This window comes from Arvicola amphibius, chromosome 4 (assembly GCF_903992535.2).
Source record: "Arvicola amphibius chromosome 4, mArvAmp1.2, whole genome shotgun sequence".
In the NCBI taxonomy this organism is placed as follows: domain Eukaryota; kingdom Metazoa; phylum Chordata; class Mammalia; order Rodentia; family Cricetidae; genus Arvicola; species Arvicola amphibius.
This window is the reverse complement of record NC_052050.1, coordinates 99,409,858-99,425,045: the sequence shown is the minus strand read 5'-3', so window position 1 is coordinate 99,425,045 and position 15,188 is coordinate 99,409,858. Positions and strand designations below refer to the sequence as shown.

At 49.6% G+C, this 15,188-nt stretch overlaps 1 protein-coding gene across 1 annotated transcript in view; it reads left to right on the top strand.

Annotated features, from left to right (window-relative positions):
* The first annotated feature begins 939 nt into the window (after positions 1-939).
* The window catches only part of Litaf (lipopolysaccharide induced TNF factor), a 35,770-nt gene continuing 21,521 nt past the window's right edge, over positions 940-15,188 (top strand). Inside the window, exon 1 of the mRNA XM_038328514.2 lies at positions 940-1,054. The gene's annotated coding sequence lies outside the window, so the exon portion shown is untranslated. The remainder of the gene's footprint in view (positions 1,055-15,188) is intronic.

Below are 15,188 nucleotides of genomic sequence, written 5' to 3'. Positions count from 1 at the left end.
AGCTTTGGCTGCATAATCTCAACAGCTTTGCCAGATCTTGCCCATGATGATGGACTCAAACCCTCTGGAACTCTGACCCAAATAAATCTTTCCTTCCTTAAGATGTCAGGTCTTGTGTTCATAGTGAAGCAAAGGTAACACATATAAACCAGGTGTGGTGACACATGCCTTTAGCCCCAGCAAAGGAGACAGAAGCAGGCAAATCTGTGTGTTCCAGGCCAGCCTGCTCGCTTGTGCTCTCTCTCTCTCTCTCTCTCTCTCTCTCTCTCTCTCTCTCTCTCTCTCTCTCTCTCTCTCTCTATCACACACACACACACACACACTCACACACACACACTGTATATCCTAGGCTGTCCTTAAACTTCCTGTGTCTCCCAGGTCAGCCTCAACTTTTTGAGAAACTTGTCTTCCACAGTGTTGGGGTTGCAGGCCTGTGTCACGTACTCTTTTATGAGGCACTCTGATGAACCTAGGTTTTCATGCATGCTATGCCAGCCAGCCCTTTACTAGCTGAGCAGCTCTGGCTGGTGTTTGGGTTCTTGGGACACTGTGGAGCCCTAGTTTGCCTGGAACTCTGTTGTAGATCAGGTTGACCTCAAATATATGCCTCTATCTCCTGTACAGTTCTTGATATAATTTGAATATTAGACCTTCATCAGCTACATGACCTACAAATATTGTCTCCCATTCTGTGGGTTGTTTTATGCCTTTTTCCGAGGGATGTATAGTTGGGAATGCTAGAAACAAAGACTAATCTTGTTCCGCCCTCTCCCAGGCCTCGTGGCTCACGAGTCCGCCTCCCGCCCGACACTCTAGGCCCCGCCTCCCCGCGCCCCGCCTCTTCCAAGCCCTCTCTGGTCGCAGCTGCCTCCCGCCCCGCTTGCCTCTAGGATGTCGCCCCGCCCCTCCCAGGCCCCGCCCCGTGCGGCCTGCCCCCTTCTAACCACGCCCCGAAACATCCCCGCCCCGGGCTCGCTCTGCCTCCTTGGAGCCCTCCCGGCCCGCGCGCGCGGCCAGAGCAGACCTCCCGGCTCGACAGGCGGTGCTGGCGGCGGTGAGTGTGGCGCCGCTGGGTGCTGCGTGGGGGACGCCGGGCGCGGGGCGCAGGGCGGCTTCGGAGGCGGGGACCGCGCTCTGGCACCTGCCTAGAGCCCCGGGGTGCCGCGCTCTCCGCGGGTGGCGCGCTCTGGACGGAATTTAGGGTGAGGGGTTCCAGCCGCTCTCCTGGAGTCTCTAGTTCGCTGGCCGGGACTGCCCAGCTCCCATCGGAACCTCCCCGGATGATTTTCCCTGGGGCTTATAGGAAACGGCGCGGTTTTCTCTAGTAGCCTCTAAAATCGAAGTTGCTATTTATTTGGAGAACGATTGCTCGCGGACTCTGAAACTAAAAGCGAACAGACAAAAAGTAAGATAACTTTCCAGGTGCTCCGTGGCTGCTCCGGGCCCACGCGTGAGCACTTTTGCTCTTATCCCTGTGGCTTTCACGCGGGTTCCCAGAAGGGTGCGGGCGTGCCGGTGCGCAGGGGATCCGGTACGTTCGCAGAGCTCCTAACCCAGGCGGCCACTGGTGACGAAGGTGGACGTGGCCCCTGCCTGACAAGCCTGCCCAGTTCTTACTTCCCAGGGCTTTCCAGGTCAGCGTGGGTCTAGACGGTGCGCTTAATTGTCATTCGGTGTCGTGCCCACTCCTTCCGTTCAGGCTTAAGAGGGAAGGGGTGAGAGGGGCATTGGGTGTGTTCTAGGAAGGCGGAGCTCCAGTGATCAGGCCGCTTGGATCGTCCCTAATATTTTGTTGGGTTTTGTGCTTCCGGATAGTGGAACTGATGTCATTCACTGTTGGACTGAGCGGTAGTTGATGGGAAATAGTTTGTGGGAGTCACGGGGCGTTCTGAACTCCCATCGGCTTTTTGTTGTTTTGAGACAGGATCTTATGTAGTCCTGGCTGGAATCCCAACTCCATATGTAGCCGAGGCTGGTCTTGAACTCCTGGATTTTCTGCCTTTACGGTGTTGAGATTACAGGGTTGTGCCAGCCTTTTCAAAATCTAGCTGCACTCCCCTTGGCATCGTGAGCTGGAGTTGGTTCAGGGACTCCTGAACTCCATATTGGAATTCTTTGAAGGAAAGTTGTTTCCTCCAGTAGGCACTTGCCTGCGTTTCTGCGCTCCACTCTGGCCGTCTGTTAAAGCAGAACTAATGTAGGTGGCTGTGAAGGCTCTGGGTGGTATTGGGAATTCCTCCAGTGTTTGTCTTTATCAGCTGGATCAGGATCCTGAGGGCGTGTCACTTGCTCTACCTGGCTCTGGCCTCAGCCACTCCTTGTACTGCCTTGTAAAAGTGAACAGGCCAAGGCCAGCTAAGAAATGTTTGTTGTGGATCTACTGTGGGAGAGGCCCATTGTCCTCCCTTTCCTGTCACACTAAAAGCATTAATAATGAATAGTTTTATTCCTGCCTGGAAAAATATGTGTGATGTTTTACCGAATTAAGTGACCCAGTGGTTTCTCTAAAATTTTACCATCAATTTCTAGAGCCTCTAAAATACTAGATTGAAGTAGTGCCCATGGCTTTGGTACATTCATTTCTTTTGTTCTTCCTTGTGGGCTGGCTGTGGGAGGGGAAAGCTCTACACTGAGTTCTGTAAAGGTGCTGAAAAATAAATGGTTCCTGGTTAAAAAAATGGTATGGGTCAAAAGTAGGCATACTGTTGAAACGTTCATAGCTCAGCTCTGAATCCCAGCTAGGGCAGTTGGGAGGCATTCCTAGACAAGGAAGTTATATGGGAAAACTGAGGTCTGAGCACACTACACATTAGCAGAAGGGTCCCAGCAAAACCGCCGTGAAGGTGCAGACAAGACCCTGGTCAAAGATGGTCAAAGGGTGAACCACTGAGAGGAAGGAACTGGCAGGCATCCCGGCCAAGAAGATAAAGCAAGAAGATGTTCCTGCTTTCCTACCTTCATCTAATCCAGTCATCACTGCTGTTCTGGGCATGGCCTGATGCCTCTGTGAGAGTGGGCAGGACAGGCAGGACCCCTCCTCCCACTTCTTCCCGCCTCGGCGATGTTAAATTCTCTGCTGAGTTTCCCCGAAGCGCCGCGTGAGAATGGAAAGGAACTAGTAAGAGGAAGTCGTGGAGTCTTGGCACCAGCCACTTCTATTCTGCTTGTTTTGGCTTTCTGCTGCCATGAAAATAGCCCAGGGAGCCAGGTGGCTTCTATCCACAGGTAAATAAACTCAGCTCTGTGTTTCTGTCTTTGCAGCCCATTGGCCACCAGTGGCTGACTCTGCACATGACTGGTGTTTACTTGCCATCAAGTTGGTGTTTGAGGTCAAGTGCAGCTCTCCAGAGGTCTTCATAACTTCATTTTATTGTTGAGCTTTCATTGACGCTCAGGATGTCATCTATAGTGATGACAGCGTTAGACCCACTGAAGATGTGACTTGGCTAAAGGTCTTTAGACATGTATGTCTTTCATTAGGTTTGTAGACACAGAAAGGTATGGTTACTGTCTCAACAACCTAAAAGTCACATTCAAAATGCCTCAACAAGACAACAATAGCAATGTCTAACAAGTCCAAGAGCTTTCACACATGAAGACCAGAGGCCCTGAGATGTTTATTCCTGCAGGAATGACAGATGGTGGGGAGAGACCAGTCTGTCTGCTTAGTCTTTCCGGTACTCTGAGTGTCTCTTTCCTGGGGCTAGAGTAGGACCCCCAGGTTTTATCAACTAATCAGGCAAGAGAGGAGTGTTTTTCTTCCTCCTCTACTCTTTCTTTAAATTCATGCGTATGGGAACTGGAGCAAAGACTTGCTACTCTTCTGGAGGACCGAGTTCAGTTTCCACCACCCATGTTAGGCAGGTCACAACTGCCTGAAACTCTAGCTGCAGGGGATCTTCCGGCCTCTGTGTGCACTGCACTCCCGTGCACAGACCCACATCTGGACACATCTCATATATATAATTAACAATAAAGCTTAAAGAAGTTTTGAAGTGCTGGTGGGTACATGTAACCATGAATGCAGAGACTAGAGGACAATCTGGGACTTTGGGTCATCTTCTGGAGTACTGCCCACCTCCTTTGAAACGGGATCTCTCATGGGCCTGGAATGGATTTGACGTTTTAGACTAGCTAAACTCACTGGCTGGCTAGTGAGTATCGGAGATTGTGAAGTCTTGTCTCCCCAGCACTGGGATTACAGGCTCATGCTATACACAAAGCCTGGCTTTTTCTGTGGGCACTGGATGTTGAACTTGGTCCTCAGGCTAATACAGCATCATTGTAGCCAGGTGGCTCCTGCAGGGTGAGGTCAATAGCCCCAGGTTCTACAACAGCCTTGGAGAGATTATTTCCTACTTCCTTTACCTGCCCTTGGGGAGGGAGGCTGTGCTTCTGTGGTTCAGTCAGTGTCCCTTTCTGTTCAGTCACCAGAATGCTGCTTGTTGTCCTGCCCACCAGTAGGTGAATGGGCAACAGCGCTAATTCCTGTAGAGCGCTAACTCCTGTAGAGCGCTAACTCCCCAGGGTCCAAAGCCCAGCAGTGTGTCTGGCATCATTACTGATAGCATCTACAGAGCTCACAGGGGAGAACCCTGCATTCAGGTTACAAAAGAGAATTATGTTGGGTCTTATTTCCCCTGGGGTGCAAATGGCCTGCAGGACACAGGTTGGATGCACCTGGAAGACTTTCAGAAAAATAACGATGGAAAATTTAAGCCATTTGGCCCATGGAGCCTCTTGCGCGACCTTGGAGGTTAAGAGTTCAGTGTTAGCTGGACACAATACCACACCCTCATTCTGCCCTCAGGAGACTAAGGCTGGGAGACTGTTGCATGGCCAGTTTGGGCTGCTGCATAGTGAGACCCTGTCTCAGGGAACCAAACTAGCAAAAATAAAAACAAAACCTAAAACAGCAACAGAAAACAGCATTGACCTGCTCAACTCTGATTCCAATGAAACTTGTGGACCATGTACTGATATTTGAAAAATGTATAATAAGAACCAGCAGTAGGGCTGGTAAGATGTCCCAGCAGGTAAAGACACTTGTCTCCAAGACCTGTGATCTGAGTTCAGTCATCAGAATGTGTGTAGTGGAAGGGAGAGAACTGACTTCTCTAAGTTCTTCTCTGACCTCCACACTTGCGTGGTGGCACACATAGGCACATGGGCACATACACATAAACTAAATAAATGCAATTTTAAAAATTAAAAATAAACAAGAAAACCCAGCAGGATGTCAGGAAATGTGGAAGATGAAATCAGACGTAATTTGAACAACGATACGAAGTGAATACCAATTTTCTTTGTTGGGTGGCCCTGTCTTTTGTCCCACTAATAGGACGAACAGGATCTGATAGCCTGCTGCGGGCCTGTTGATGGTTTTGGTGCCATTTCATCAAGAGCTGGCATTATGGGGAGCCTGGGATGTGGTGTCACCGCAGATCCCCAGGGAAGGGGTCCACCTGGTTGTGGGGCAGGGCTCCACGGCCGTGGAAGCTTTTTCCATTTCCCAAATCAGTGTAATTTGTAGTTATGCCGTGTTTGAACCTGACCTTAAGCTTGTGGTAACTTTATCTTTGACTTGTGGGACATATGACCCCTGCAGAAACCACTGAAATTCAGAAGATGGAGTTTGAAAACATTTCTCTGAAATACTTTACTGAGAGCTTCTGAATTCCTCTCCAAGGTGTATGGAATTGAGTTTGTGAGGGTGGCCAGACACCCACCTTGCAAAAACTGTCTTCCTTCTCCAGAGAGTCTTAGCCCCTAAACTCTGCAGGGTCTTAGGCTGCGCTTTTGTCCGAGCCTGCTTCCTCCTCATCCGTAGGGTTTGAGAAGCCCCATTCATTCTCCTTGAATGGCTGCCAGAGTCATCTGCAGGTTAAATTTCATTACAGCAATAGAGCTGATGCCCATTCCTGTGTTTTGCAGACTGTGGCCAGTGCTCTGAACTTAAGACTTTGTAAGCAGTGTTTGAGCTCACGGACATGCAGTCCCAGGTTCAGTGCAGCCCTGCTCCTTTACACACACACAATCCTAAGGGATACTTTGCTCCCTTTTCCAATACCTCAAAGACCAGCGGAGAAGACCCTTTGGCCTTCTCGGCTGTTTTTCCGTCTTGTTTACAAAGACAAAAAAGGCCATTTTCTAAGGTTCACCTCCATCTATACGCCAGCTCCTTTCCCCATCTATGATCTCCATATTAATGCTTCCCAGCCTTGTGGTTCCTTTCTAGGGTTGGGGTGGTGGGGCAGTGGGCACAGGAGTGGAAATGAAGAATTCCCTTTCTTTCTGGAAGAATTAATTTTAGGGGATTACGTTGGTTGTTAAAAAGCTCTTTATCTCTGTGAAGGCCTTGCCCTTTGTTGGTCTGATACCTAAATCTAGGAAGCCATTCTCTACCAGGGAGCCCGTGTGGAGCCTGTATTTCCCACAGATGTACCACCCACATGTGGCTGAATAGAGGCCCAGGAGACAGCTATCAGCTCGGACATGCCTTCGAAAACTGTCCTTCTGCTTAAATCCTAGGGTCGTCTCTTTTAAGTTTATTTTAACACCCCCCCCGCTCTCTTTTTTTTTCTTTTTTTCTTTTTTTCTTTTTTTTTTTTTTGGTTTTTCGAGACAGGGTTTCTCTGCAGCTTTTTTAGAGCCTGTCCTGGAACTAGCTCTTGTAGACCAGGCTGGCCTCGAACTCACAGAGATCCGCCTGCCTCTGCCTCCCGAGTGCTGGGATTAAAGGCGTGCGCCACCACCGCCCGGCTCCACACACGCCCCCCCCCCCCCCGCTCTCTTTTTGAGACAGTCTCATGTAGCCCAGTTGGCTTCTAACTCCCCAGGCTGGCTAAGTTTGAACTCCCAATCCTCCCGCCTCCAATTCCTTAATTTTGGAATTACAGGAGTATACCACTAAACTTGGCGCTTCTCTCTCTCTCTCTCTCTCTCTCTCTCTCTCTCTCTCTCTCTCTCTCTCTCTCTCTCTCTCTCTCTCTCTGTATTTCTGTTCACATGTGTAGGTGTGCACATATATGTGGGTGAATGTGTACACCCAAAGTTGTCACATTTCTTCTTCCGTTGACCTCTGCTTTAACTGTATTTGAGGCAGGGTCTTGTGCTGAACCCAGAGCTCCCCATTGGCTAATCTAGCTAGCCAGCTGCCACGGCTCCCCAAACCCCGTGCCTGACTATGGAATGCTGGAATTACAGGCAGCTGCAAAACCTGCCTGTTTTACATGGGTTCCAGGATGTGAACTCTGGTCCTCACGCGTGTAGGGCAGGTCTTTCCTTGCTGAGATTCCGGGACTTACTCCTTTCCTCTCTCTTTCTGAAACAGGTCTCTCTGTTGTGTAGCTTTGTCTTAAGGTTTCTATTGCTATGAAGAGACACCGTGACCATGGCAACTCTTATAAAGAAAAACATTTAATTGGGGTGGCTCATAGTTTCAGAGGTTTAGTCCGTTGTCATCAAGGCGGGACATGGTGGCAGCAGGCAGTCGTGGTGCTGGGGAAGGACCTGTGGGCAACAGGAAGTGAACTGAGTTTACACTGAGTGTATTGGGGCAAAGGTGTCCCCAAGGCCCACCCCCATGACACACTTCCTCCAATAAGGCCACATCTGATAGCACCACTCCCTGTGAATGTATGGGGGCCAATATATTCACACTATACCTGTCTTCCTGAATATCCAAATTCAGTACCCTGGAACTCACAGAGATCAGTCTGCCTCTGCCTCCTGAGTGTTGGGATTAAAGGTGTGCACCACCACTGCCTGATTTAATTTTATTTTTTATGTATGAGTATTTTGCCCTGAATGTTTGTGTACTACTTGCATGCCTGGTGCTCACATAAGACAAAAGACTGCATCAGGTCCCCTGGAAAGGAGTTACACAGAGTGTTGTGAGCTGCCATGTTGGTGTTGGGAATCCAGTCAAAGTGGGCTTTTATCTCCAGCCGCATAATACAGTCCCATTGCAGAAGCAGAACTTGCCTAGAGTCGGAAGCCCAGGAGGTAGTCACATGCCATCAGGGCTGCTTGTGTGTGGGTGGCCCTGGGAGGAAGGACAGAACTGAAGAGAATGCTGAATGCCTGCCACGGGATCGCATGACCCTAAGTTCCCAATGCCACCTCAGCTGGCCTCCTGCAGAGCTGGGCTAGGAAGTATACACCACAGCACCTCAAATATTAGGGAGCTATTAGATATTTATAGGCTGGGGGACATTGTTGCTGGACCCTCCGTCCTGGTAAACAGACTCTAAAACACAGGATTCTGATTACTGGCAGAAGAGTGGGCCCGAGTTCTATCTGACGCTGGAAGGCCATTACTAGATAACTACCTAAACACGGTTCCAGGATACTAAATCAACCAACCTTCCCTCCTTCCTTCTTCCTTCCTTCCTTCCTTCCTCCTTCCTTCTTTCCTTCCCCCTTCCTTCCTTCCTTCCTTCCTTCCTTCCTTCCTTCCTTCCTCCTTCCTTCCTTCCTTCCTTCCTTCCTTCCTCCCTCCCTCCCTTCCTCCTTCCTTCCTTCCTTCCTTCCTTTCTTTTGTTTTTCTTCCCCCTTTTCCTTCCTTCTTTATTTCTGAGTCTCCCTCCCTCCTTCCTTCCTTCTTTCCTTTCTTGACAGGGTCTAATATATTGCAAGACAGCCTGATGCCTCCATCTCCCTAGGTCTGGGATTAAGCAAGGTGTTCTCCAGCAGGCTAGTTAGAAGGAGGCTTCTGATAACTGAGCACTAGAAGATACTCCAGATGGGCCTGTCAGTCGTGTGGACAGGACAGTGCCTCAGGAAAAGCCGTTGGTTCTGGGGCAGGTGAGGTGGCTCATCAGGTAAAGGCTGTGCAAACCTGCCGACCTGAGTTCAATCCCTGAAACCACATAGAGTGGAAGGAGAGAACAAACTCCAGAGAGCTGTCCTCTTACTTCCACGCCAACTCCTTTTCCTGCCCCTAGTAATAGTAAAAAATACATTTTAAAAAGGTGTGTGTTCTAGAGATTTCAGAATAAGATGGGTGTGGGAGCTGGAGAGATGGCTCAGCAGTTAAGGACACTGGCTGTTTTTCCAGAGGTCCTGAGTTCAATTCCCAGCAATCACATGGTGGCTCACAGCCATCTGTAGTGAGATCTGGCACCCTCTTCTGGCGTGCGGGCATACACTTAGGCGCAATGTTGTATATAACAAACCTTTAGAAAGAAAAGAATAAGATGGGTGTGATAATGCACACTTGTAATCCTAGTACTGGGGAAGCAGAGGCAGGTGCATCACTGCAGCTTCAAGCCAGGCCTACTTAGCAAGACCGTTCCGAAATAAAGTATTTTTTAAAAAAAAAAGAAAGAAAGAAAAGAAGAATACAAAGTCTGCAGATGTGGGATGTGGTCTTCTCAACCATTGTTAGCTCATGCTTATCAGAGAATGTTCTGTCTGTGAGAAGCTCTGCTTGTCTTGTGCGACACTGTCTTTTTTTTTTTTCATGGTTTATTTTTTTTTATATTTAAAAATTTCCATCTCCTTCCCTCCTCCTCCCCCTTCCCTCCCCTCCTTCTCCCCCTTCCCTCCCCTCCCCTCCACCCATACCTCCCCTCCCTCCTTCTCAAGGCCAAGGAGCCATCAGGGTTCCCCACTCTATGCTAAGACCAATGTCCTCCCAACTCCCCCCAGGTCCAGGAAGGTGATCGACCAAGCTGAGAAGGCTCCCACAGAGCCCGTCCATGAAGAACAATCAGAGCCCAGAGCCATTGTCCTTTGCTTCTCAGTCAGCCCCCGCTGTTGGCCACATTCAGAGAGACGGGTTTGGTCGCATGATCCATCAGTCCCATTCCAACTGGAGTTGGTGATCTCCCATTAGTTCTGTCCCACCGTCTCCATGAGTGAACGCACCCCTCTCGTTCCTGACTTTCTCCCTCAAGTTCTCGCTCCTTCTGCTCCTCATCAGGACCTTGGGAGCTCAGTCCAGTGCTCCAATGTGGGGCTCAGTCACCTTCCCCATCTGTCGCCAGCTGGAGGTTCCCTCACGGTCCTGACTTTCTTTCTCATGTTCTCTCTCCTTCTGCTCCTCATCAGGACCTTGGGAGCTCAGTCCGGTGCTCCAATGTGGGGCTCTGTCATTTTCTTCATCTATCGTCAGGTGGAGGTTCTATGGTGATATGCAAGAAATTCATCAGTATGGCTATAGGAACTGGCCTTTTCAGGCTCCCTCTCCTCAGCTGCCCAAGGAACTAACTGGGGGCATCTCCCTGGAAACCTGGGAACCCCTCTAGGGTCAAGTCTCTTGACAACCCTCAGGTAGCTCCTTAAATTAAGATATATGCTTCCCTGCTCCCATATCCACCCTTCCTATATCCCAATTGTGAGCCACCATGTGGTTGCTGGGAATTGAACTCAGGACCTTTGGAAGAGCAGGCAATGCTCTTAACCACTGAGCCATCTCTCCAGCCCTGCGACACTGTCTTGTCTGGGTTCTTTTCAATCTTTTCAGTACTTACTTGTCTTGTATGTGGCCCATATGCTCCTCAGCCTTGAGTCATGGTGTAGCCCTTGCTGGTTGCACACTTGCTAGGATTTCCTGCGTGTGCCCTAATGTTGGACCCTTGGCTGAATGATTTCAGGGGACTAGCTATCCCAATGACAGGAGCAGATGGCCCCACTGACTCTGTCACTCCCAGGAACAGCTTTCTCTGGTGGGAGGGTAACTCGCCCTGTCAGGAGATGCATCACGAGAGGAAAGAACAGACACAACATCTAGAAACTTAGTCATGTTCTCTCGACGTGACTGCAGGAGGACAGTCTATGTAACAGCAGGCAGCTAGCCTGTGACAAAGTCCAGCCACGTGTGGTATTGACTTTTGGTCATCTCTCCTAAGCTGTTAGGATGAGGCCACTGGGTATGGAACCTTTCTGGCAGAGGGCCAGGACAATGGAGTCGCTCAGAACACTTCTCCCTCCGCTTCCATGGAAAAGGCCAAGTCCTGAAACTCCCTATGTCAAAGGGCTGTGCTTTGGGGGTAAATTTCTTAATTTGTGTTCATGCACACTCACATACTGTGGTCTTAGAGAACTCAAGAGACCATGGAGTCGCCAGATGTGTGTTGGGAACAGCAGTTGGGGGTCTTTCACGGGAGCAGCTGGTGTTTTAACAGCTGAGCCTTCTCTCCTGCCCTGAAGTTTTCCTTCCTTTCTTTAAGACAGGGTCTCAGTAGTCCAGGCTGGCCTCAAACCCTTGGTAGCTGACCGTGACCTTGAACTTCCGATTCCCTGTTCCCACCTGAGTCTTGGGAGTGCAGACCTGCACCACTAGGGTTTCTGGGAATTGAACCCAGGGCTTCATGCATGCGGGACAATTGCTCTAGGAGCTAAGCCACACCTCCAGCCCTGAGGCATCAGCTTTTTGAGTCACAACACTGGTGACTCTTTATATAATAAAGAGTTCCTACCCGTTTGTTCTGATGGAGTCCAGGTCCTCAGGAAGCTCACAGCGCATGCTGGAGAAGGTGGTGGTGGTGGTTTGCTGGTATAGCCAGGGATGAATCAGAACCAAAAAGTCCAGACAGACACACTCTATTGCTTCTTCCCATTTTACATACATGTAAAAAAATTAGTTCTTTTTTTAAAAATCCAAAAGAAGAAATGCTAGAACAGTGTGACAATAGGTAAATAATTATTCTATTGTCTGGGGAATAATGAAGTATGAGCATACTTAGCACAGCTGGCTTGGTGTTTTCCAAATGTCTGTAGTCCATGCTTGGTTGGCTGTGCGGATGTGGACACCACGGATAGGTTCTCCCCAGCCTGTAATTAGAGCCTTCCGCGCTCTGCAAACAGGAGGGACCTGAGACGCAGTTCACAGGACAAAGGGCTGTGGTCATGTTACTTTAGCATAAGACGGGAGGTGCCTGGGAGTGGGGGCAGGCACAGACAGGTTGGCTGAGGACATTGTTTTATCCCAAGGAAAGGATTTTTTGTTGGATGTGACTATGGCTCTGGCAAAGGTTGGTCCCTGCTTCCCCTGCCCGCCTGCTTCCTGCAGGAGCACAGCATCATCCCTTTTGTGTCCGCCCAGGTTTGTAAAGCGTGTGCAGAAGGCCTATGGGTAGTGCAGATGGCGGTACCTTGTTGTTGTTGCGGCTTGTTCACAGCATGGCGTTTCTTAGAGATGTGTTTCTGCATTCAGAACGTCCTGGTTCCTCTTTGATGGCTGCATACCATGTCCTTCTGTGGCAGGGTGGTTGGACAGGCCACGGCCACGTTCAGCAGCTCTGTGGAAAACCCTGGATGCTGGTGGTCAGAACCATGAGCCTCAGTTTACCATCAGTGGAGGCCTGTGTATCTGCACCCCAGCCAGCGCCACATGAGCTTTAACCAGGTTGTGGGTTAAGTCTTTTTTTCTTCCCAGATAAGCTTTTTATTTTATTGTGTGTGCACAGTTGGAGGCCAGAGGACGGCCTGGGTATTATTCCTCAGGTCCTGCTTGCATCTTTTTCAAATAGCGTCAGTAGCCTGAAGCTCACCAAGTAGGCAAGACTGGTTTGCCGGAGAACCCAGTGCTGGGCTCCCAGTGTGCGCCTGAGACAGGGTATCTCACTGAAACTATAGCTCCTGATCCGGGCTAACTAAACTGTCCAAACCCACCTGCCTGCCCCCCACCTCTGGAGTTAACAAGTGAATGTCGCCACACTCTGTGCTGGCTCCAAAGCCCGGGAGATTAAACTCAGGTCCCTGTAGTGACAAGGTCTTACCTGTTCAGCTGTCTCTCCAGCCCTAAATAAACATTGTACTTTGGAATAGCTTCAGATTTACAGGAAAGCCACCAGATTAGCCCAGAAAGTTCCCGTGGACCTTAGTTCACTTCACTTTTGTGAGAGGCTGAGAGAATCTGAACAAATAGAAACATGTTCGCTTGGGTCTCGAGGCTGAACTACAAGATATTGGTATCTAGTGAGGGTTTTCTTCGCTGTGTCCTCTCAGGGTCCTTGTGGGGAGTGGGTGTGTGTTACAAAATACATTCAGAGCATAGTCTTTTGCTCCTGGCCCCTCACATGTCCTCATCACATGTGAAGTCCATTCTGTTCCCATAGTGTCAGAGTCTTGTTCAGCGCAGCTCGAGGCCACATTCCGAGTCTCTCTGAAGTCAGATATGGGTAAGACTTGGGAAATACAAACTCTTTCAGCTACAAGCTGTGAAAAAGGTTCTGAGTGGAGGACACTCCCTCAGAGAGGAACGGGCAAGAAGGAGAGAGTGCCAGTCTGATAGGATAGGGTGTTAAATCTGTGTGCGTGCATTTGCTCCTGCTCCTCATGATCGGGTTAATAAACTGTCCAGTAGCTCCAGGGACCATCCTCCTCTGCCCTCCAGCACAGAGGTCACAGGACAGCGCAGACTGGACTCGGGTCCTTTGCATGTTGAATTCTTAACTGATGAATCTTTTCCCAAACCAAAAGTTGTGTTTTTTTCTGTTAAATTTATTTTTACATTATAGGTGTGTAGGAGTGCCCTGGTGCCAGTTTCTGAGAAATCTAGAGGTGTTGGATCCTCTAGAGCTAGTTAGAGGCATCTGTGAGCCACTTGATTTGGGTTCTGGGAATTGAACTTATGTCTTCTGCAAGACCAGTAGTTGCTCATAACCTCTACACCATCTTTCTAGCCCCCAACCCCCTTTTGAGACAGGGTCTTGCTATGTATCAAGCTGACTTTAAACTTGTGATTTTATTTTTCTGCCTTTCCCCCTTGAAAGTTAAGATTTCAGAGATCATAGGCTCATACCTCCAGATTTTTTTAAAAAACATATACTTTTCTTTCTCTTTTTGAGACATGGTCTTATGTAGCCCAGAATGGCCTTGGACTTCTGGTCCCCCTGCATTTCCTCCTTCCTTCCTCCTTCCCTCCTTCCTTCCTTCCCTCCTTCCTTTCCTCCTTCCTTCCCTCTCTCCCTCCCTCCCTGCCTCCCTCCCTCCCAACCTCCCTCCTTCTCTCCCTTCCTTCCTTCCTTTCTTTATTTCTCTTTTTCTGTTGTTTTTGAGACAGGGTTTCTTTGTGTAACAGCCCTAGCTGTCCTGGAACTCAGTTTGTAGACCAGGCTGGCCTTGAACTCACAGAGATTCTCCCCTGCCATGCATGGCCTTTTTTTTTTTTTTTTCTTCTGCCTTTGTTTCTCAAGTGCTAAGATTATAGGAAGCACTGTCACACCTGGCAGAATATTCCTTCCATGTGCCAGCTCCTGAGGTCCTGGACAGCCATGTCCCCCACTTCCCCAGCTTTTCTGAGCTCTCCTAAGGAGCAGCTCTCACAGACTTGCTGTCTGGTGACTTCACCCCCACCGTTCCACCAGTTGTCACCCAGATGGGGATTCACAGTGGTGTCTCCTGTGACAGGCCTCTGCCTGGGTGGCACCAAGGTTTCCTGCATATCTTTGATGTGTGGTGGTGGAAAGCTCTGTGCCACCCTACATCTTCAGCATCTGCTAGGTGAGAGGGGTCCTCACTAGAGTGGGGTGGGATTGTCTTAAGGTCTTCTGGGCTTTTTCTGGAAACCTGGCCTTGAGGTCCCAGCTTGCCTAGGTAATCTCCAACATGTCTGCGTGCTGTTGTTGTTCACAGACCCCTTCTAAGCTCTCTCTTCAGAGGATGGGCGCCCAGCCACACCCTCGTCCCTCTAGGGATATTGTGTGTTTCCCTAGCCAGGCTGAGATTTCCGTTTCACTTATGAGTTCCACTAAGTCATTCCTTTCTTCAGTTTGCTAAATGTGTTTAAAAGCAGTCACATAGCGCTTCAACATCTTCTGCCAAATGTGGCTCTTCCGTTCTGCCTCCCATAGCTCCTCAGGGCATGCCCATGGTTCTGCCCGGCTTTTGCTACTTTAGAACAGGCAGGGCCCGCACAATTCCTCTTGGCTGCCTGCTCTGGAGACTCAGGATGGTTGCACTCAGAAGTCCCCCCCTTTCCTCTCCTTTTCCCTAGCTGCTGGCCTGTTACTCTGTCCCACTAGGGCAGTACCCACCTCCTCGGTCCTAGGTCTGTAGACTACAGTAAGAGGACCCATGAAACACCTGTAATAAAACGATCCGGCACAGGGCTTTGTGCATGCTGGCCGAGCAGCCACCGGCTGAGCCCTAGCTCTAGCACGACATTACTGTTTGCGAGACAGGGTCCCTCTACTATGTATCTAGCCGTCCTAGAACTTGCTGTATAGACCAGGCTG